Raw genomic sequence first — 9,614 nt, 5'->3', positions numbered from 1 at the left:
CGGGAGACTAGGTTGCTTTTTCCCTAGGGAAGGTAACGGGCTCCCCCTTTTTGGGAGTTGCTAGTTCTCGAAGCTGATATGATTGGGCGCCTCCGTGCTTCGCACCGCACTGCCGCTGGCCGCCACGTCAGGCCCCTATTAATGCGGGGCGCCTTTCGGGGGCCTCCCGATGCGACGTGACGGCTGCGGGTGAGGGGGCTGCCGCCCGTCCTTGGGAAGCGAAGGGGCGTCGGTTCTGGCGAGTTCGCAACCGTACTTTCTCCTTCGAGTTACGCTGTTGCCTCCCCGGTCCCCTTCCGTCTTCTGCGTACTCCTCCCCTCTTCTTAAGGTCAGTCGGGATGTCGTCTCCCTCTTCTCCTCCTTCCTTCTCATCCTCTTCTTCTCTTCGTGTCCTCGGAGCCGGGGAGGGAAGTTCCCTTCCGTCTCCCGCCAGGTCCTCCGATGGAGAAGCGGCGCGAGCCCTTGAGGCTATGATGTGGCCGCATGACGTTGATTCCACCGTGAGCAGGGCCCTGCTGGAGGAACTCCGGGTGCGCTATAACATCCCGGAGGACCATATTCGCAGTGCTCCCGAGCCGGGTCAACGGGCGTATGACCCCGTCCCGAAGGGCTTCGCCCTGACCCTCGACGACCTGGAGGCGGGCTTGCGTTTTCCTCTTCACCCCCTCATAACCTCCTGCCTGTCCCTCTGGCGGATTTCGCCATCTCAGGTGGCGCCAAACTCTTGGCGTTACCTGGTGGTATTCCTGGGGGAGTGCCATTACGCCAATATCACTCCCACTCTCAACCTCTTTCTCTCTTGCTACCGCATTTGCAAGGGTTCGTGGGGCTATTTCTTGTCAGCCCTGACGGGTTTTCGGGTCGGTGGTGCCCCTTCCAATAACAAGGGGTGGAAGGGGAGGTTCTTCTATGTCAGCCGCGCGATGAACTGGGGTTTCGATGTTCGGTGGTCCGCGAGGGCGGTCGATAACACCACCCCATGTCTGGGTGAAGCATAGCGCCAAGCCCTAGTGAGGCTCAAGGAAATTCTCCCTAGGTCACAGGCCATCCGTACCATGACCGAGCAATGGCTGGTCGAGGCGGGCCTCAGCCCGACGCCTCTGGGTATGTCTGGTTACGTTTTGTCCGGGCGCTTGCGTGGTTGGCTCCGGGTACTAACTTCTTTTGTTCCTTGCAGGTATGGTGAATCTGCGTTCGCTCTTGGGGGATCAGGGTTCGGAGCTCCCCCTTCCAGCTTCGCCGGCCGATCCGCAACCTCCAGTTCCCGCTCCGCCGACCGACCCGCTACCCGGCTCGGAGGGCGCCCCGCTGGAGATCGAGGCTGGGCGCCCTTCGAAGAAGGCGAAGATGACTCCGCCGAAGGGGTCCGAGGAGAGCTCTCACCGCGGAGGGGCGGGCCCCAGTCCGCGGAGGCCCGGGAGGGGTCTTCACCCTGTGTCCGTGCGCGACCTCTGCCGGCTTCCTGCCAGAGACGGGGAGCCGTACCTAACGCGGCTGGCGAGCGAGCTCCTGCCCGGTGAGCTCAGCGACCCCCTGGTTCCCCGCTGGGAGGGCTTGTCTCGGGGGTCTAAGATATGGGCCGGAGGGGATCCCTCTGCAGCGTTCCTCCGAGGGGCACTCCATCCTGATATGGCTCGGGACTTGTATGTTCTGCCCTCGGAGGCACTGCTCAACAAGTCGGCCCAGTCGCTGACCTGGGTAAGTGTGTTCCCATTTTCCTGGTTCGTCCATCCGATGCCGGCCTTCTTGATCCGTTTCCCTCTGCGCAGGGTCTCCACTACGCGGTGGCTCTGATGGACCGGGTGCCCGACGCAGGGCGAGTCATCGGGGGCCTCGTCCATCGCAACGCCGAGCTCCACCGCCAGATCGCAGAGGTTCAAACTGGGGTCGGCCCAGAGGTCGTGGCGGCCGCGGAAAAGCATGCGGCGGGTCTGGAGGCGGAGGTGGCGAGCCTCCGGTCGGAGCTCGAGGCCTCAAAGGAGGCGAACGAGGGGCTGCAGAAAATAATGAGGGTGGAGCGGACCGAACTCCGCCTATTGAGGACGGAGGCGGGCACCCTCAGTAAAAAACTGGATGCGACGAAGGCTGAGGCGAAGACGGCCTCGGAGGCGCTGGCGGAGGAGGCCCGTCTCCGACCCGCGAGAGACAAGGAGCTCCTCGAGGCTTACAAAAGGTCGGAGGGGTTTGAGCTCGGGCTGACGCGGACGGGGCGGGTGTCCTTCGAATACGGATACCATATCGCCACGTCCTATTTTCGTGCTCGTCACCTAGGTCTCGAGGTGGAGGAGGATCCTTTTACTCCTCACCCCATACCGGGGGGTGGACATGCCCGAGGAGGTCCCCTTTGACGATCGCCTAGAGGTCCCCCAAACATAAAAAGGGATTTTGTATTTTGTTTTTTGGTCAGGCTTTTGTAAGTCGTGTCTTGTAAGTGGGCTTGCTCTCAATACAAAAGAAAACCTTTTCTTATCTCGACTGCTGTCTTCTCTCCTTCTGGGTGAAAAAAAACTTTTTCTTCTCTCGGCTTGCTTTCAGCACCTGGTCGGACCACCTTGGCAGCCCGACAAGGTTTCAAAGAAGGTTTCGCTACTTCAGACAAAAAACTTCTTAAGGTTCCAGACATTCCAGGTTCTCGGCAAGGGAGAACCATTCATTGTCGTGAGTCGGTAAGTACCTGGTCGGATCACCTCAGTGACCCGATAAGGTCCTTCCCACTTGGGGGCCAGCTTCCCCCTTGCTAGGGGTGGGTCGCTGACCTCGACCCTTCGTATGACTAGGTCCCCTAATTTGATTGGTCGGGGTCTTACCTTTTTGTTGTAGACCCTCGCGACGGCTCTCTGGTAAGAGAGGGCTTTCAGGGGCGCGTCAGCGCGTCGTTCCTCGAGCATGTCGAGACCGGCACGAAGTCCTTCGCTCGAGACTTCTTGGTCATAGCTCCTCGTCCGGAGGGTGGCAAGACGGCTTCGGTCCCGAACGTCAAGCTGTACGGGGACTCCCCGGTCGCGGTCTTAGGAGTGGTGCGCAGCGACCACAGTACACTGGGGAGTTCATCTGTCCAGACCGATCGGGCTGCGGACACTCTCCTTTTGAGTCCGTCCAAGATGGATCGGTTAGTTACCTCCGCCAGTCCGTTCGTCTGAGGGTGGGCCACCGAACTGTACCTCAGTTGAATGTCATGGCCGGCACAGAATTCCCGGAACCTTCTGTCGGCGAACTGAGGTCCGTTGTCCGTGACAATGGCCTTGGGCAGTCCAAACCGAGTTACTAGGTTTTTCCACACGAACTTCTCCACTTGATATTCCGTGATCGTCGCCAGCGGCTCGGCCTCGACCCACTTTGTGAAGTAATCCACTCCTACGATTATGTACCGCCGCTGTCCAGAAGCTGGTGGGAAGGGCCCGAGGAGGTCCAAACCCCACTGTGCGAACGGCCACGCGCAGTCGATGGGGCTGAGCGGGACCGCTGGCTGTCGCGGTGCGCGGGCGTGCTGCTGGCACGACCTGCACCGCCGCACGTAAGCTTTCGCGTCCCGGCACATGTTCGGCCAATAGTAGCCCTGGCGGAGTATCTTGTGCGCCAGGGTTCGCCCGCCGACGTGTTTGCCGCAGACCCCCTCGTGGGTCTCGGCTAGGACCGTCTGGGCTTCGTCAGGCTCCAAGCATCGCAGGAGGGGGTAGGTGAAGGACCGTTTGTAAAGTCGGCCACTCTCCTTAGTATACCATGCGTGCGTGCGACGTAGGCGCCGAGCTGTTGCTTCGTCGAGGGGAAGGGTTCCATCCCGCTTGAAACGCAGCAGCTCCTGCACCCACGTGGTCGGCGTGCCGCCTGAGGCCGTAGTCGCCACTTCAATGGCGCGAGCAGGGAGCTCCCCAACCTCCGACCGCGCCTCGGAGGTCGGCTTCGACGCCAGCTTAGCTAGCGCGTCGGCTCGTTCGTTTTCCTTCCTCGGAATGTTGGATAACGTAAAGTATTGAAACTTGGCAGTTAGGTCCCTTACTCGCGCCAGGTATCTCGCCATAGTTGGGTCGCGGGCTTCGTATCCGCCGCTGAGTTGCTCGGCCACGAGCTGCGAGTCGGTGAAGACGTGTATCGCGGCTGCCTGCATCTCGAGGGTCAGCCCTAGTCCGGCTAGGAGCGCCTCGTATTCCGCCTCGTTATTGGTGGCTTTAAACCCGAAGCGGAGGGAACGTTCAAACGAACGTCCGTCAGGGGCAACGAGGACTAGTCCCGCGCCGGCACCCCTTGCGTTGGCCGAGCCGTCCACGTGTAGGGTCTAAGCTTCGGGGGTTTGCTTGGGGTCTCCGTCCTCCATCTGAGTGAACTCCGCGATGAAGTCGGCCATTGCCTGGGCTTTAATGGCGGTCCTGGGCACGTATCTTATATCGTGTCCGCCGAGCTCTACCGCCCATTTAAGGAGTCGACCTACAACATCAAATTTTGTTAAGACCTGCCGAAGAGGTTGGTCGGTGATGATCTCCACCGGGTGTGCCTGGAAGTAGGGACGTAACTTCCGAGCCGAGAGCACCAAGGCGAGCGCGAGTTTTTCTATTGGCGGGTAACACTCCTCAGGTCCGTTCAGGACATGGCTGATATAGTAAATCGGGAGTTGTTGGCCGAAGCTTTCCTTAATAAGGACAGAGCTGACTGCTCGCGGGGAAGCCGCTAAATAGAGGCCCAGCTTCTCGCTAGGGGAGACAGAGGCGAGGCGGGGGAGGCTGGCCAGGTGCCGCTTCATTTGTTTGAAGGCCTCTTCACATTCCGATGTCCATTGGAAGTTCTTTGGGTTTTTTAGCGCCTTGAAGAACGGGAGGCAGCGATCGCCTGACCGGGCGAGGAAGCGAGACAGGGCGACAAGCCTTCCGTTAAGTTGCTGCAGGTCTTTAATCGTTCGGGGGGACCGCATGTTGATTATTGCTTGAACCTTCTCTGGGTTGGCGTCTATTCCTCTCTCGTGTTCGATGAACCCGAGGAATTTCCCGGAGGTGACGCTGAAAGCACACTTTGTGAGGTTGAGTCGCATGTCGAACTTGCGCAGTGTAGCGAATGCCTCGGCCAGGTCGGCAAGGTGCGTTTCGGCTTCTTGACTTTTCACGATCATATCGTCCACGTAGACCTCCATGTTCCTCCCGATCTGATAGGCGAACATCTTGTTCACCGTTCTCTGGTACGTGGCCCCAGCATTTTTTAACCCGAACGGCATGACCTTGTAGAAATACACCCCTTGATCGGTGAGGAAAGTCGTATGCTCTCTGTCCTCGGGCGCCATCCTGATTTGGTTGTACCCCGAATAGGCGTCCATGAAGGATAGGCGTGCGTGACCAGCTGTTGCGTCGACCAGCTGGTCGATTTTCGGAAGGGGGTAGCAGTCTTTAGGGCACGCACTGTTAAGGCTGGTGTAGTCAACGCACATCCTCCAGCTTCCGTTGTGTTTTTTCACGAGTACTACATTGGACAACCATCGGGGATATTTGGCCTCTTCTATGAAGCCAGCTGCTAGGAGTCGGTCCACCTCTTCTTGTATGCCGCGTTGTCGGTCAGGGGCCTGGCGCCGGGGCTTTTGCTTCACTGGGCGAGCGTCAGGTTGGATATTGAGATGATGCTCCGCGACCTCCGGGTCTATACCCGTCATGTCTGATGGGGACCAAGCAAAGATGTCGGCATTTTCTCGTACGAGCCCGACGAGTCGTTCCTGCTCCCGCTCGGGCAGCTCTGATCCGACCTTGATCGCCTGGTCGGGCCGAGCCTCTCGCAAGGGTACGTCGACAGTGGATCCCTTCGGCTCGGGATGAGGAGCTAGTTTTTTCGCTTCCTGTGGGTCTTCCAGGGGTGCCTCGGTCTTGGCTCTCTTTCCCAATGAGAGGGCGGTAAGGTAGCACCGCCTAGACTCTCGGGGGCTTCCCGTGACTTCCCCGACTCCCGCACGAGTTGGGAATTTGATGGTCTGGTAGTAGGTTGAGACGACGGCCCTGACCTTGTTGAGGGTCGGCCGGCCGAGTATGGCATTGTAGGCGGTGGGAAGGTCGACCACCAAGAATGTGGTCATCACCGTTTTCGACCTCGATGGGGTCCCCAGAGTCAAGGGCAAAGTAACAACTCCCAGGGGTGATATTGAATCTCCCGTGAAGCCGGTGAGCGTCGGGCACATCGGGCTCAAACTTTCTCTGGCCAAACCCAGCTTCTGGAAGGCGTCGAAGTAAAGTATATCGGCCGAGCTTCCCGTGTCGACCATGATTCTCCTCAATTACGCGTTGGCTACCCTGGCCGATATCACTAAGGCGTTGTCATGATCGGGGCGCTCGGAAGCTCCGGTCGGGAAGGTAATCTCGGGCTCGGGCTCGCGTCCCAAGGTTTCGTCGAGAGCGGCTCGGGCATACGCCTTTCTACCCGACATGGAGCCGCCCCCAGATGCAGGGCCCCCGGCTATCACATCGACGTGTCGCTCGACGGGGCCCTCCAGTCGGGGTGACCGCTCCTTGTTCGGCCGGAGATACTGGCCGAGGTGTCCTCTGAGGATAAGCTCCTCGATTTGCCTCTTCAGCTCGTAGCACTGTTCGGTGTCGTGCCCGTGCTGTCGATGGAATCGGCAATACCTTGAACGGTCCGCGAGCTCCCGCGGGTTCCTCATCGGGTGAGGGTCCTTGAGCGGCCCCTTCCCCTTCTCGTGCAGGAAAATCTCGGTTCGGGACGAATTCAAGGCGGGAGGAGGAGGTCTTGATTCGGGTCTGTCAGTCCTCCGCCGGGAGGTGAGGGGTTGTAGCTGTCGGGGCGGCTCTGACTTGACCTTTTTGTGATCCTCCCGCTTCCCAGCCATCCAAGTCTCCGCGGCGACGAATTGACTGGCACGCTGGAGCATTTCGGGGATCGCAACGGGGGGCCGCTCCACGAGCGACCAGAAGAACCTGGAGGGTCGTAGGCCTGTCATGAATGCCTGCATTAAGAGGGAGGGGTGAGCATCCGATAATCCGCGGATCTGCGTCGTAAAGCGGTTCACAAAATGGGAGAGGGGCTCGTCCTCCTTCTGGTTGAGTCCGAGGAGCAGTGCCATGGACGGCTTCGGTCGAGCATAGGCCAAGAAGTTAAGCTCGAAATCCTTGGCGAGCTGATCGAAGGAGGCGACAGTCCCGGGCTTCAGGCTGCTGTACCATGCGCGGGCTGGCCCCCACAGAGTTGTCGGGAACGCCCTGCACATCAAAGCGTCAGAAGTCCCGTACAGCGCCATCTGAGCGCGGAAAGCGGCCACGTGGTCTGCTGGGTCAGCGGCGCCGTCGTATGCGTCTAGCAAGGGGACGTGGAAATGCGGCGGGATCGCCTGTTCTTGTATTTCGGGGGTGAACGGGGATCCTTGGTGTCCGTCTGCCCCGAGCTCCCCTTTTGACTTGCGGACTTCCTGTTGTACCTCGTCCAGTTTTTGACTGACGAGGCGCAGCTGAGCTCGCAAGGCATTCGTCGAGTCGGCGGTCGGAGCCTCGGGCTCGGGGCGGCTCGCTTTGTCCTCCGCCTCCCGGCTCCCGGGCCGCGTTGCGGGGTTTTGGGGCGAGATAGGAAGCTCTGGAAGCGGGGCGTGAGTCCGGACAGAGGGCTCCCGTTGCTGCGTGGGTCGGGTCGCATGCGGAGGGGCTTGCGGGGAGACGATCGGGACGATAGTCTGCACGATGTTTGTCAGGGCTCGGACCTGGTGGGCGAGGTCATGGAAGGCCTCGGGTGACACTTGCGACGAGCCGGCGGGTGTATCGCCGGGAGGCGTCAAGCTTGGGTCATTGAACAGTTGCCAGTAGCGTTCTGACACTGCCGCGGGGCGTTCGTCGTGGGTTTCATTATGTAGGGGGTGTTCCCCCGAGGCGGGGGGCCTGGTCGTCGAGGGTCCGCCGAAGTGGATCTGCTGATCGCTTGACATTTGGATGGCCCTCCTTCTAGCGCCAATCTGTTACGGTAAGTAACTTTCTCAGCCGTGACCTCGGGGTCGACGCGGCCGGTTCAAGGCTCCAAATGACTGGGATCAGACGTGGCTCCTCTTGGATGGTTGCGGTGGCTGCCATGGAGGCCGCTGGCCGGAAAGTCTCGGGGCGTCGGGCGGATTAAGTGGTGGTCGAGTACCTGCACACAGGTCGGGCCCGTTGCTCGGCCCGGCCCCTCCGACGATTAAGTTAGTGAAGCAGAGTGGAGTATTTTTGTGAGATTGTTTCCCCCCTTTCCTGTTGGGAGCCAGGGGGTATTTATAAGTGGGTTTGACGTTACCTGGTGTGCCATCCTATTGGGGCGGTGTCGTACCTCTGATGGCGTCTGTCGTTGTGGTCGTTGCGTGGAAGGCCGAGCTGCCGCAGGGTATGAGGGGTGTCAGTCAGCGCCTTCCCCTACCTTGACCGGCCACGAGGGGTCAGCCGAGGAGATTGCTTGGGTATGGTGGGTGTAGGTGCGCGTCGTGTCGTCGTTAATGCTCGTTCAGGAGCCACGTGCCGCACAGGGTGTCCGGCGTGGGGGTGTATTACGTCAAATCCGGGGTGTTATGTCAAATCAGTTTTTTTACCCCTATCATATATATACATATACATATATATACATATACATATATATACATATACATACATATACATATATATACATATACATATACATACATATACATATATATACATATATACATATATATATATATATATATATATATATATATATATATATATATATATATATATATATATATATATGTATATGTATATATATGTATATATGTGTGTATGTAAATAACTCTTAATATAATTGAAAAGAATCTAATACTTGGGCTTTGGACAATGAAAAAAAAGAGACTTTAGTTTGAACAAATGGTATGATAGAAGAGATGGCGCGTGATTATTGATGGAGACTATATTAACGGTGATTAGTAACCTTTTAGTGATAGTACTGTGACTAATGATATTATTATGATAATTAAAGACGAAAGGAAAAAATGATAGGATAAACCAGAAAAAAAAAAGAATAGACGGGATAGAGACTTCTTGATAATAGAAGCTCTTAACTCTTCATTTAGGCATCTCACTTGAGAACTTTTTCTACGTTTAGGCATCTCACATAAGGTTCTTGATAATAGAAGCTCTTAACTCTTCATATTTTTTCATAATATGAGATTTATAATTTTTTTTTATAACGATGAATGTCTTTTAGATAAGTGTCACATGTTTTCTTGGTGGGTAGGGTTCGAACAAGTGTTTACCTTTATATAAATGCCATATATTCCTCTTGTAAAAAAGAAAGGGTTAGAGATTCATGGGATATATATATATGTATCCACTCAAAAATCCTCTATGATATAACCTTAAGATATAACATGTGTATAGGACACATCCTCATTCTCAAATTCTATTATAATATAATAAAAATATATATATGATAGATATTTAGTCCTATATGTCCCGACATAACAATCTAGAGTTTTCTATGTCCTCTTTAATTATCATAATTATATCATAATCATCTCTACTTTCTTTTGATCTACAATGGTTTTGTTAGGTATCAATTTCTCTAATTTATGCTTAATTACTACGAGTTGTGTTGGACCAAAGCAGCCAGCAATCAATTTCTCTAATTTATGCTTAATTTCCCTACTTCATATTATTCT

This window comes from Musa acuminata, chromosome BXJ3-11 (genome assembly GCF_036884655.1).
Source record: "Musa acuminata AAA Group cultivar baxijiao chromosome BXJ3-11, Cavendish_Baxijiao_AAA, whole genome shotgun sequence".
Taxonomy (NCBI): Eukaryota; Viridiplantae; Streptophyta; class Magnoliopsida; order Zingiberales; family Musaceae; genus Musa; species Musa acuminata.
This window is presented reverse-complemented; position numbering follows the sequence as displayed.